This window comes from Athene noctua, chromosome 2 (genome assembly GCF_965140245.1).
Source record: "Athene noctua chromosome 2, bAthNoc1.hap1.1, whole genome shotgun sequence".
Classification (NCBI taxonomy): domain Eukaryota; kingdom Metazoa; phylum Chordata; class Aves; order Strigiformes; family Strigidae; genus Athene; species Athene noctua.
Genome location: NC_134038.1, coordinates 27,798,024 through 27,810,533, shown reverse-complemented (window position 1 = coordinate 27,810,533; position 12,510 = coordinate 27,798,024). Strand labels below are relative to the sequence as shown.

Here is a 12,510-nt window from a genome sequence, read left to right as displayed (position 1 = left end):
TGCATATTTTTGTCAGTTCAAGACTCATCCTTTTGTATTTATTTATGCATCCCTCTGATCTTGCATTATGCCATCTTCTGCCTCTACTACGCAGAAACAACTCTGCTTTCAGGCCTTCCTCTTCCTTCCTCTAGCTGCCACAGAGCCTGATAAAGATCTATTTAGGAAAAGGACACACATGCAAAATTAAGCACAAAATAACAACCCTCCCAATATCCAGACTGAACTCATGAATATTTCTCACTTAAAGCAAATGAGTCACTTAATTTACTGATATTTCCACAATAACTTTTTAAGGCTATATCTAAGTGCCACCCTTAAGCTTCACTTAAATAGAAGAGAGACTCCAAACACTGGACTGGCAAATTCAAGACGATCAAAGAAGCAAATGAGCAGCTCCCCTGGCCTCAGTAACACTCTGGCACTGCAATCTAACATGTCTGCTACTTGAGGCTGGCCTTTTCTTCATCTTCATCAGATATCTACTGTAACGAAGTTCTCTATAATGGATTTTTGAGTGTCAGAGCACCCAAGAGAAACACCAAAACATGAAAATCTTTTCATGACAGACCACTTTCATGAAGGGGGAAAAAGTGGAGGGAGGAAATGGAGAGAAGCAAGGGAAAGGGAGACAAGCAAAGTCTGTGCCACCAAGGCCTTTAAAGAATTTACCATTCTTTTTGTTTTATTATTTGATGCACTATTTAAAACCAGTCAGTTAGTACTGTATTTGCTGTGTTGTTTTTCTTTTCAGTGCTGTACTCTACATGAAAGGAAAAACATTTTCACAGTTGGAAATGCAACCTTTCATCAACATAGATGCAGCCTGAATCAGCTTCAGAGTAGAAAGGTATGACGCATTTTAATAAAACTGAACAATATTCACTCTTAAGAGAAGGTCTTAATATCAGTACATTGTAAATCCACAGACCACAGCTCACGAAATTGAACTTCCATATGCTGTGTGATTATGCATCTTTTTTCTGTGTGTAAAAAGCCTTTTTAAGCTGTTATCTGACTACAGTAATTGCCACTTAAATTGATCCACGTCAACAAAACCTGGATCCCTGGAGATTCTCACCTAGAAGTCTGCTCGTGGAAGGGGCTAACAGAATGCCTGTGCATCTGAGACTACTTCAGCATTTTCTCAAGCAGCCAGCTGCATGAATAGTTTTTCCCTCTCATTATTTAATACACTGAGGCAGGCTGCAACCCATTTGGCAGTCCTCCCTGAATAAATATCTGTGGATATTTATTCGCTTTCCCCACACCCCCCCATTTTTAATGCAGTCACTTAAAGCTTGCCCTAACAGTTTTTGCACCAGGTGTGAAATTTTAGCAGGCCAAGCAAAGGTGGAGAGCCCATTCTGTAAAACAGTTTTATTCTCCGCTAAGAAAGGAAAGTGGTTTTAACATAGGAACAATTCCGCTGTATCACAAGAGTCGGTATTAAGTGTAATACCAAAATGAAAGGGATACAAAGAGAGTGAAAAATCCAGAAGATAATCTTCAGCCAGTTTCTTTATGGTGCACATTATGCTACACCTTCCTGGCTGGGAATCGGCTCCTTCTTTGACAATCACTCAAAACACAAAATAATTTCAAATCATCTTCTACAGCTCTTAATTTTGAAAATGGGTAAAGAAGGCAAAACACATCTCCATATTCATATATGTGAAAAGGGAGAGAAAAAGATTTTTATGCAGCGGATGATATAAGCTATCGAAGACATGGATCTGATGGAAAAAAAGAAATTCCAAACGATCACCATTTAAAAAGTACAGAGGTTGCCTTTTGTGCAAACCTAGCCTAATAACAGGGACTGGAAGTCCACTGAAACGCATCTGTAGTTAATGAAAGCTCTCTATTAACAGTGAAGGAAGAATTTAACTCAAAGCTTTTCTGTAGGACTTCTCAACTTCCCGCTCTACTTATAGCAGACTGTTGTGATACATTGTGACTTCACACAGTGGGTATTAAGTGAGTTAATTCAAAGGAGCTGAAACCTCATTGATCCTAATTGAAAGCAATACACCCAACCAAATAGTTTTCTACCCCATCTGCTCTGGCCTGCCACCAGCTATTCAATACAAGAGAATTAATAGTTTCAGATATTCTAACAGACCCAATAAAAGCACTCATTTAAGCAGGACTGCATTAACAAAGTGAAAAACCAAGGGCAAAATGGGTTCAAATGGAGCATTTTACTCCTAGTTGGCTTTAACAAAGCTGAATAATGCTTATTCTGACTTTTTATGTGCAAGACTTGATAAACTGAATGAGAAGGCACTCAATGATCAGTCAACGAGCATTGATGAATGGTCATTAGGACCCCCCCCAATCTCAGGGAAGGCCATTCCACAAAGTGGCACACCAGCTTGAAAGGGCGGACTCACTAATGTCCAGATTTCCCTGCTTGCTTGTTCCACTTTCACTTTCAGACCACTGGCCACCAAATGAGGCTGACATATTGGAAAATAATCTTTTATGGACGAGTGGTAAATAAAAATGGAGGCATTAGCTGGGCTTTCAAATTCAAATCTGCTAGTTTTGTCAGCCCCCAAACGTTTTGATTTTCCACCCAGCTGGAAGCTATTAGTGTTTTCTTAAGGCATCCCACTGACAGGGCAAACCCACCTAATGTGTGAGCTGTAGAGTTGATGTGGGGGGACGGGGGACAACTACTTCTGGATGCTTTCTGAACTTTATTCAGTTGATTGACTAACGAAAGTACAGTAAAGGCAACACCTTCAGGAGAAGCTCACTAATTTCTTGCTGCCCAGTATCTCCTGCCACCTGGCGCAACAGTAGTCCACATAGGACTGTAATGGATACCCTCAGTGTGACTTTTTCCATTACACTGTACCTAGCCTCCCTTGTTTTTACGGCACTACCAGAAAAGAGGCTCAAGCTATTCAAGAAAGGTACTTCTTTATAAACTTCTAATTCTTTGCTTAGAAACAGAATGAAAATATTCAATACGTGCTTATCTGTTAACAGTAGCTCTTAATGCATGCAACACAAAACATTCGCCAGATAACACTAAACATTTCCCTAAGCATTTCCTTATTGGCACGACTTTCTGGACTTCTGAAAAAAGAAAAATGGGACCCTTAAAACATACATAGCTCTGTGAAACGCAGACTAATTGAGGTTACCTAAAGAAATACTCAATAGTTGAAAGCTAGAGTCACCAAGCTGGAAAGAAAATTTGCTTGGTTGTCTAAGAGAAACTGTTCATCATACTACCCTTAGTGCTGAATTAGAATCACTGGAGGTGAGAAAGCATTCATCTCTTTTTTAAGTTAAGAAAAGTTAAAAGTCCTACTATTTCAATGGGCTAACCAGAAATTAGTCTCTAAAGAGGATTTCAATCTTGGCAGTGGGTCAGACTTGGCAACCTAGATTGCATATTGCTTTTTGATCAAAAAAGAACCAAAATATTTCATTCTTGTTGAACATTGCCAGGAATCACAGTGGCATTTCAGCTGTATTTCAGGTTTTAAACCAGTGAAAATATACATAAAGACCTATAATAGGAGAAGAATAGTGCCACAAAAAAAATGACTCAGAGTGAGAGGGCCAACACAGGCTTCAAGTCTTAAAGAATGCATGCTCTTTTGCTCTCTCTCTATATTTTAGTAACAGCACTCATGTGGACACACTCACATATATGTACCTGTTTTGGTGTCTATTTCTTTCACTTGATCTGGGCTAAACCCAGTTTTGCCTTGCATTTTTTATTAAATACAGTATTTTCTATAATGTGGGTAAAGTAAATGAGAATTGACTGTTAATTTCTAACATCATTTGGATTCAAAGGAATCTAAAACACCATCTCAGCACATACATCACTGATGCACTTTAGAAAATCTGATATTGATTGGATAATATTTCTGAAAGGATGCAAGAAAATACCAAAGATGCCATTTCACTGATAGCAGATAGAACACACTCCATGTGGCCCAGAGAAACCTGGATAAGACTGTCTGGTCCTGCTGAACTAGGGTCATATTTTAAGATCCAAAAAGAAGGAGGGGGGGAAGAAAAAGAGAAAAAAAAAAAAGTTTTTTTCAAGCTATCAGTTGCTTTTTGACTTGAAGCTCAGAGTCCTCGTTTAACATGGGTAGGGAAACTCCTCCTGCTGTAGTATATTAACCCCAGTTTTGACCTCTAATCGATGTCTTTTCAATGCATAGGATTTTCATAATAAAGATAATGTGAGAGCATATTTGTGTGAAAGTGTATCTATCACTAGCCATAAATTCAAGTCTTGCATTTTTCTTTGTAACATGTCAATATTTGTGACACTAACTAAACATATTTTATTCATTTGACAGGCACTGTTACATTATATTGAAAACTTTTGTTTCAATGTCACCACCTCCCCGTTTTGACTGATGGCGAGTTAGTTTTGTTAAAACGCAAGGGGTGATAGCGTATGCTCCAGTGAACTTTCCCTCCTCTCAGCACCAGAGACAAAAACCTACAGCTCTGCTCTGTGCTGGCAGCCATCTGGCCAGCTTTCTCTCAATGCCTGCCCCACACCACACTGCAGGCAAAATTTCAGGGCTCTAGAGCTCTGTGGAGCTATTCATGACATACCAATTTCACATTTTCTGCTTGTACGCTTGCAACAATAAATGCTAATGAGGACTATGAATGACATTTTTAAAGACAATAAAAAGGTCTCCAAATCCCTTGCATATGGAGACACTATTTTCTAAACTTCACCTTCTGTTAGGGAGCCATTACACTCTAAAGGAAAAAAATAACCTAAGGAGAACAATGAGATGATCAAAGCATAACCGAGTCCTTACGAATTCCAAAGAAAACAATGTTTGCAAAGCTAGCTTAATGACAGACAGATTTTATGCCGATGTACAGCGGTAACACTTCAGCACAGGAACTCTCCTTTCCAGTAGCACTTCTCATCAGGGGGGCTCACAAATTGCAGGGAGGAAGCCATAGCAAATCCTCGCTTTCACTGGTCACGTATAACCCCACAAGCTATAGATTTGGACTTTTTAATTGTGAATCTCTAGATGAGTCCAAGTGTAAACTGTTATCATCAATTGATTTGGAATGCCATGCTTTCACAGAGACTACTGTACTGACCAAATGTGGCCAAGAAAAATACCAAATATTAATGTTTTCTTTCCCCAAATCTACCTTTTCAAGACTATTGCTAGTCAGAAAAAAAAAAAAAAAAGTTGCCTTCACTCTTGATACTCTGTTTCATACTTAATTAAATACAGCTTTCCCTTATTAAAAAGGATTAAAAACACTTTCAGGAAAATCCACCAGGTGGAGCAAATACACAGCAATACAAAACATTTATTTGTGCTTGTACTGCCATTTGCAACATGGAAAAAATGTTTTATATGGAAATACTCCTACCTCTTGACCTCCCTTCTTCACCCTTTTGTCATATATTGATCAATTTGTACTTATTTACTACATTTATAATGGTACAAAAGCTTTGTTCAAAGGCGCCTTCAGACAAAGCTACTATTTGTGATGAGTTTCAACATGAATTTGCAAACCACAAGACATCAGATATATAAGGGAGATTAAAGAATAGTACACACATATATAATATGCAACAATGTAAAGATAATGTGCTTGTAAAACAAACTGACAAGCATTCAGAAAATAAAGCTAATTCTGACATCAGGCAGCAAAATCTTTACACCAGCCTCCACTATAATGGGCTGGAAACCTGGCCATTCTGCGTGTCTTATTATGTGTTTATACACATAGTAGTGCCAGTAACATCACAGCAGTGCCATTGTACAGTATGTTGGTGTTTACAATTAATACCTTTATTACAGTATGATATCAATCAACTACTGAGTAATTTCAAGAGTGCAGTGAATGAGGACTGTAAATAAGTATTTGAGCGTATCTAGGACAGCTAAGGATTCTTTCCTCATTTACATTATTTGCTTTCCAGAGCCAGGTGAGAAAGCTACCTCAACAAGTATTTTATCTTTCCCTGATGAATGAAAAGGTCTAATGGCATAGAGGCAGGGGGCCACCTTTCTAGGTGAAGAGAACTAACTCCTAACAGAAAAGTGGTTATGGATGAGTCTTCTCACAGTTGTAATAGGGCAACCCAATGGCAGACCCTGTAATTGCAAAGATGGCAAAGCAATATTACCAAGTGAACTGCTCTAATGCAGCTCAGCGTCTGGAAACACCGCAGAATCAGTACACAGACTCATTCAACCCTTGATGATAGAAAAGCATTAAGTGTTTGTGAGTGACAAAGGGAAGGTACTGATTTTAGTCAATGAAATATTTTTCTTTTCATTGTTTCCTTAGTTACACCTTCCATCATGTTTTTCTCTCACTTTTCCATTCAGTGCCCTCTGTCTTCTCTCTGCCATCATGTCTACTCTTACATTTTTGATTCTGGGGCCAACTCCTCGCCCTGCTACACACATCCCCTCTCCAGTCCACTACATGACTTGTCTGTGCTCCTGCTGCCTTGGACATTTCACCCTCTCCAATCTCTGCTAGCCCTGAAACCTAGAAGTTCCAGAATTTGAAGCTGTACTACCACAGAATATTACCCACAGTTAACACATAAAGATCAACAACCAGCAACTCTAACACTGAGATACAAACACTGCGCCAGTTAGTTTTCCACTACAAACCTGAGCCAGAATGGGATCCACTTAATATGCAACCAGAGGAGCACACGACACCTCCTGGAAGTCAGTGTGTTGATATAAGCTTTGTGCTTTTAATCTGACCCAGACAAATCACATCATAGCTAAGGAAAATTAACATACAAAATCTTTGTTTCTTTAGGAACGGGGAGGAGCCTTGAGGAACACAGGCCTTTAAATATCATTTCATTTCATCTAATTGTGTTGTACGCCACATGGTGCTTCGTTGTAGCCATTCAGAAGAGAAGCAGGAGAAAAATGCAGAGGTGATTATGAAGTGGAATTTCATACCAAGAGCAAATTACACCACTTCATACTAGGAGAACATCTGCAAAGAGCAGCAGCAGTAAGCGTTTGGGCACAATGCAAGGTGCCAATTTTAATAAAGCCCGAACCAGCTTGGGAATAGTTATCCATGAGAACTTTCCTTAAGCAAGATTGTCACAGCAGAGACTTGTGGAGATGCCCAAGATAAATATTTTTTCAAACAGAACATCATCATCTCTGAGGAATTTTTGAAGTGGCAGCCACAGACTAAAAGCTATCATTTTCTGCCATTTTCAAAGAGGAGCTAGACACCCGATGATGGGAGGAAGGACAGTGCGGTTATTGTCGTCACCATGTGTCCATGGAGAACTTTCTTTTACTATGCTGCTGGTTGATGCAGGCAATGGTTGGCTAGAGGTCATGGACAGTTCATTAGATTATGAACTCTGCAAAAAAACAAAGGCATGTAAAAACACTGGAAGGAGGGACATGAATTACTTGACTTCTGAAGGACTAACAGAGTTTTCATACAGACATATGATTTCCTTTATATGTACAAACCCTATAGGAACATGACACTGAACACAATGCCTAACCCATCTTATTTTCATCCTGTAGATACACCAATACTTATTTAAACGATGGCTTCTTTACAGAAGAGACAGAATAAAGAGATTTAAAACTACATGTCTAAATAATTAACTTTCACTTGAAGACACCTTTAGCCAGAGTAGCCTAAGGAGTTCATAATGAAGAAGGGGACCCAATTCTAAAGGATTATGTATATATTTAAGAGTTTATTACATCACGTTTATTGATCTGATACACTGTAACAACTCTTTTATTGCACCATCCCCTGCAAATCCTTCTTAGATGGAGGATTAGTGACACAACAGATCATAATGACTCTTTTGGTCCCACTGTACTATCACTGACTCCCAGCTGTGTATTGCCCACTAAAGGCTACCTTCTCTTAATGAAGGGTCCCCAGAACCCTCACCTGGTAATGTCTGCATGCAAGAAGAAAAGTATACCCTTAAATCTTTATTATAAAATCTTAATGAAGTATTAGCAGAGAAGATACAAGTTACTGCTCAAACTATTTAGATCTCACCTACAAAGTACTCAAAATCAATAGCAGGTGAAAATGTCCTCCAAGACTGCACGCATAATTCTACAGACTGGACTGAAAGCCTTCAGCATAAAAATAAATGAAACCTTAGTTAAATTGCACCTCTCCTTCTCCACTCCTACAACCGCACAAATACCTTAGACCAGCTTTTCTGCCCACAACAATAAAAGGCCATAGTCACATGATACACTCATGTTTGCTGCAAAGCTATATTAGTTATGGTCCCTCCCTCTACTACTTGTACCTTGTGATCTTCAGTTCTGCCAGTACAACTGTTAATAGACAGCACTGTGCTATAAACTAGAGTATTAAAATTATCCAAATAAGAGTCATATTCTTCATTTATCATTCAAGCAAGAAGTCATACTTTAATTCTTCACAAGAAAAAAAAAAAAATTCAAGACCTTTACCTCAATGAACATTTCGGTCCCTTTCAGCTATAACCTTGAGCTTTACAGACTGATGAACACTTTCCATCTACAGACCTGACAGGTGCGCAGAGCCCTGCCTTGTGCACCCACACCTTCAGCCTGTTGAACAACCTCAACAAACAGCAGCTAGGAGTAGCAAGGACTATAACTGACCCTATTCCAACATTTTAAAATTGAACACCAAGCTGGGCATTTAAGAAAATCACACGAATAATGAGAATGGAAGCACTGATTGCTGCTACCACTGTTTTAACAGGCAATGCCAGAGCAAACACTGGCTTGATTTGAATCCACGGGATGAATAAAAATATCGCCAAGCATCCTGAAAATGAAAAGATTAAAATTCCTATAATGATTATGTTAATGATTACTACAATTTTAAAAACCACAATATTTTCAAAAGTTTATCTGCTGCATAGCACAAATGCCACCTGAAAGAACTTGCTCTTCAGAAGATTCTACCCCTGAAAATAAAAGAGGTTGAGCAAGGGGAGAAAGAATAAAGTAAAAGGAAGAAGTCATAAATTCAGAAGCGAATGGGTTAACTTGTTTTGTTTCAGTCAGTATTATACCAAAGCCAGAATTACAAGGGAAAAACTAAAAAGAGCCAATTTTTTTTATTATTATTCTTCAAACGAAAAAAAAATCAGGCCTATCTGTCACAGGGTTGTCCGGGCTGGAAGAACCGGCAGGAACCTCAAATTCCTGACCAAACCCTCTTCCACACAATGCCTCCTGAATGGAAGGAACCCAGGCCCGGCAGAGATAGCCCGCTGTCAGGAACCAGCCCTGACGTTTGCGGACAGACGGGGCTGGCCTCGCAGGATGTCAGAGCAGCAAACTGCTATTCGAGATACTGGGTTTTCACACACTCCCAGCCTGGATGTTTTGCTCTTCAGGTAATTAAACAAGGAAACGGGACTGATGTGTACGAGTCTGACCCCTGCGCCGCGGCTCCGCGGTTCTGCATATCAACTTCCGCACGAACCGCCTGGAGCATCAACAGAGTCTTCTACTCCTGCTCTCCGTCTCTCCTGCTCCCGACACCAAGCAAAAACAAATCCTCCTGGAAATATCTGCTGCTCTCTATTCTTTTTTTTTTTTTTTTTTCCCCCTCTATTTAAGAAAGGCTAAATTACTTGCTCTGTTCCACATGCCTTGCTGCTTTCTCATAAAAAGAAGAAAAAAAGAAAAGAAATAGGTACTTTCAGGTTGCTGTTCTTCAGCCAGCCATTCAAAATATTAACCATCTGGGGAGGGGAGGAACAGACAGAAAGATGAGGCAAGGGATTCCCAAACTAATGCTTACTTTAAGGTCATCACTCAAAATGAAAAAGATCCTGAAAAGTACTTCCGATTCATCCAACCCAGTGCCAGACATTCACTTATTTAGCAAGAAAATTATTCCAATTTAAGCATTATTGAAGAGTCTCTTCCAAGAGTACATAAATCATAGAACTGGACATTAGAAAAATAGCCAAGGTTTTCTCTCTCTTTTTCACCAAATTTAAGAAATGGGGAAAGGCAGGTGTTACCACCTATACTCAGTGAAAACCCTACACAGGCTGCTCCATGACTGACCTAGTTTCTACGCTCTTTAGAGGCTATTTAAACAAAAATTATTTTTTAAAAAGGTAACACATTCCTACTTCTTTCTGAAAAAATGACAGAATAGAATATTGGCTGAAAAGAGAAGAGCCCAGAAGAAAGAGGAGTACAAAAGCATGCCTGCTTGTCTGTGTTCAACACAAAGAACATTAAATGAAAACAACTGGCACGCTGCCAAATTCCTATACAGGCAAAGAGATTCAAATAAATTGATTTCACGCATCACACTGACCTGGGATCAGTGAGCAGTGGTACAATACACTTGCCGCTCCATGTGGGGCAAAGCCCATTAACGTTATCAGAGCCACAGTACATTACCAAGAGAGGAAAAAAAGAAAACAATAAAACTCAACAGAACCCAAACTCTGGAAACTCAGGGGGAAAAAAAAAAAAATCACTTTGAAAATGGAACTTCAGTTTCAGCTGGAGTGCTTGGTTTCAGTTTACTAATAAATATATCATATTGTGAGAGCTTGTCCTCTGCTCACCTCGAAGGTTTCAAAGATCGTATTTTCAAATTAAAATAAATAATGTCACACACACACTCCCCTTACATTCTACTTTTAACACAGTTGTTCTCAAACTAAGTTATTCTCTGTAAATTTCCTCCCTTCCCTATCCGCCAGAGTTTTATATAGATTATGGGTTATTTTCTTTGTACTTCAAAAGCTGGATTCCTGCCCAGGGAACTCTTACTAGCTCAGAAAGTAAACTGGAGAAATTGGCCACTGCTCTCAACTGGTCCAAATCCACCTGACCTACTGAGAAAACGCCTTATTTGCAAGGCAACTGCAAGCAGGGCCCAGGTTTCCTTTGCAGAGTCACCCAGGCATGCTCCCTCATCAGGAGGCATTCTCTCCAAACCAGTGTATTTCGAATTTCACTTTCTTACTACGTGTGAAGTAACCCATGCAGAGTCTCTTCTTGTCATCCTGGCTTTGTTTTTCATTAAGATCTCTCACACTCCAATCAAGAGCAACGCCAGCAAGCCACAGGTGTGCGCCACATGAACAGATGAAAATCTGATTGTGAGCTGTGTAATGACAATTCACTGTCTATAATACACTCATCCCCTTTTGCATCTGTTATATGTTATAAAGGGGGTTTATTATTTCCACTGTACTCTTTTAAGATACATAGGTAAGCAAACAATTGTTTTGAAGATAAAAAATGAAACCAAGAAAAGAAGACTTTGCAATGGCAAAACAAAGATGCTTGATCATGCATCAAGGATGCTTGAAAGGAATCACATCAGCACAGGCAGTCTAATGCTACAAGAGGCTGTTGCGTCAAGGAGACTCAAACACATTTTATTTTGTCTTTTATTCCATTTTGGTTTCAAATAGCAAGTCAAATCTTCTTGGGCACAGAAAAGTCCACACTGAGTTAAACTCTAAGTATGTTGGCTTCATCTCTAATCACTCATCCAAATTTCAGTGTGGAGCTTCCTGGCCATTTAAGACTAAAATTTTTCAATTTGTGACAAACACATACATCCAGATGTATGACCTTGCCCAGTCACCTCATTTTAATTAAATGTCAAAATGGGAATGCCCAAAGATCTAACAGTTGCTAACCACCACTGATCACCCTCTTTTATAAAGAGCTACAAAGCAGCATTAGATTATCTTCATCACCAAGGTGAAAACTATACCATATCGTTAACTCTGTGTTATAGAGAGGATGTATTTGTTTTGGTATAAGGCTACACTGATAGAATTTCACAGGAAAGGGTATCATTAAGTACACAGCAACTTCCCAGTGGTAGAGATGTGCCTGCACCCAGGTCATATAGGCAGCCTGACCCGTCTGACGGTTAACAAGACAGATAACATGCTGTTTCCTCCCATTTATGAATATTTCAGTAGTACAACAAGATCATTTGGACTTTATAAAGATGAAGTGAATTTTAGTCATATTAATTCCCTCTTTCTATAAAAATGAATAGCATTAGAAAACATGCCTTTCTCTAAGTTGTAGGAAATTTCCATTATCTTGCATGTGCTCTGACAGCAATAAACCACAGTAAGCTTCCCATTAGTATGCCAGTACTGCATGCTTCAGGCATGAAATCTTCTACATTTATTTATTTTTAAAATCCTTTACGAAGACCCATATGGCAAAAGAAACCAACCAACAACCACCTGTACAGGGTACACTTACACTTTGAAAAATAGACTGTAGACAGAAAAAAGGAAAATTAGTCAGAAGCTATACACTGCTAAATTAGCAAAATAAAAATGCAAGAAGAAACCCTGATAAAATTATTCATTCTTTTCCAATGCAGCCTGTGTACAGGAAGGTACCAGAGAAGCATTTACTGTTTCAAACTGAGCTAAGAACTCGAATTAGAATGCAAATTCATTTTTAATAGGATTTAATTTTTTAAAAGTAT

At 38.9% G+C, this 12,510-nt stretch overlaps 1 protein-coding gene across 4 annotated transcripts in view; it reads right to left on the bottom strand.

The window, feature by feature from the left end:
- Positions 1-12,510, bottom strand: part of RUNX1T1 (RUNX1 partner transcriptional co-repressor 1) — a 117,118-nt gene that overhangs the window by 82,911 nt on the left and 21,697 nt on the right. The window lies entirely within an intron of this gene.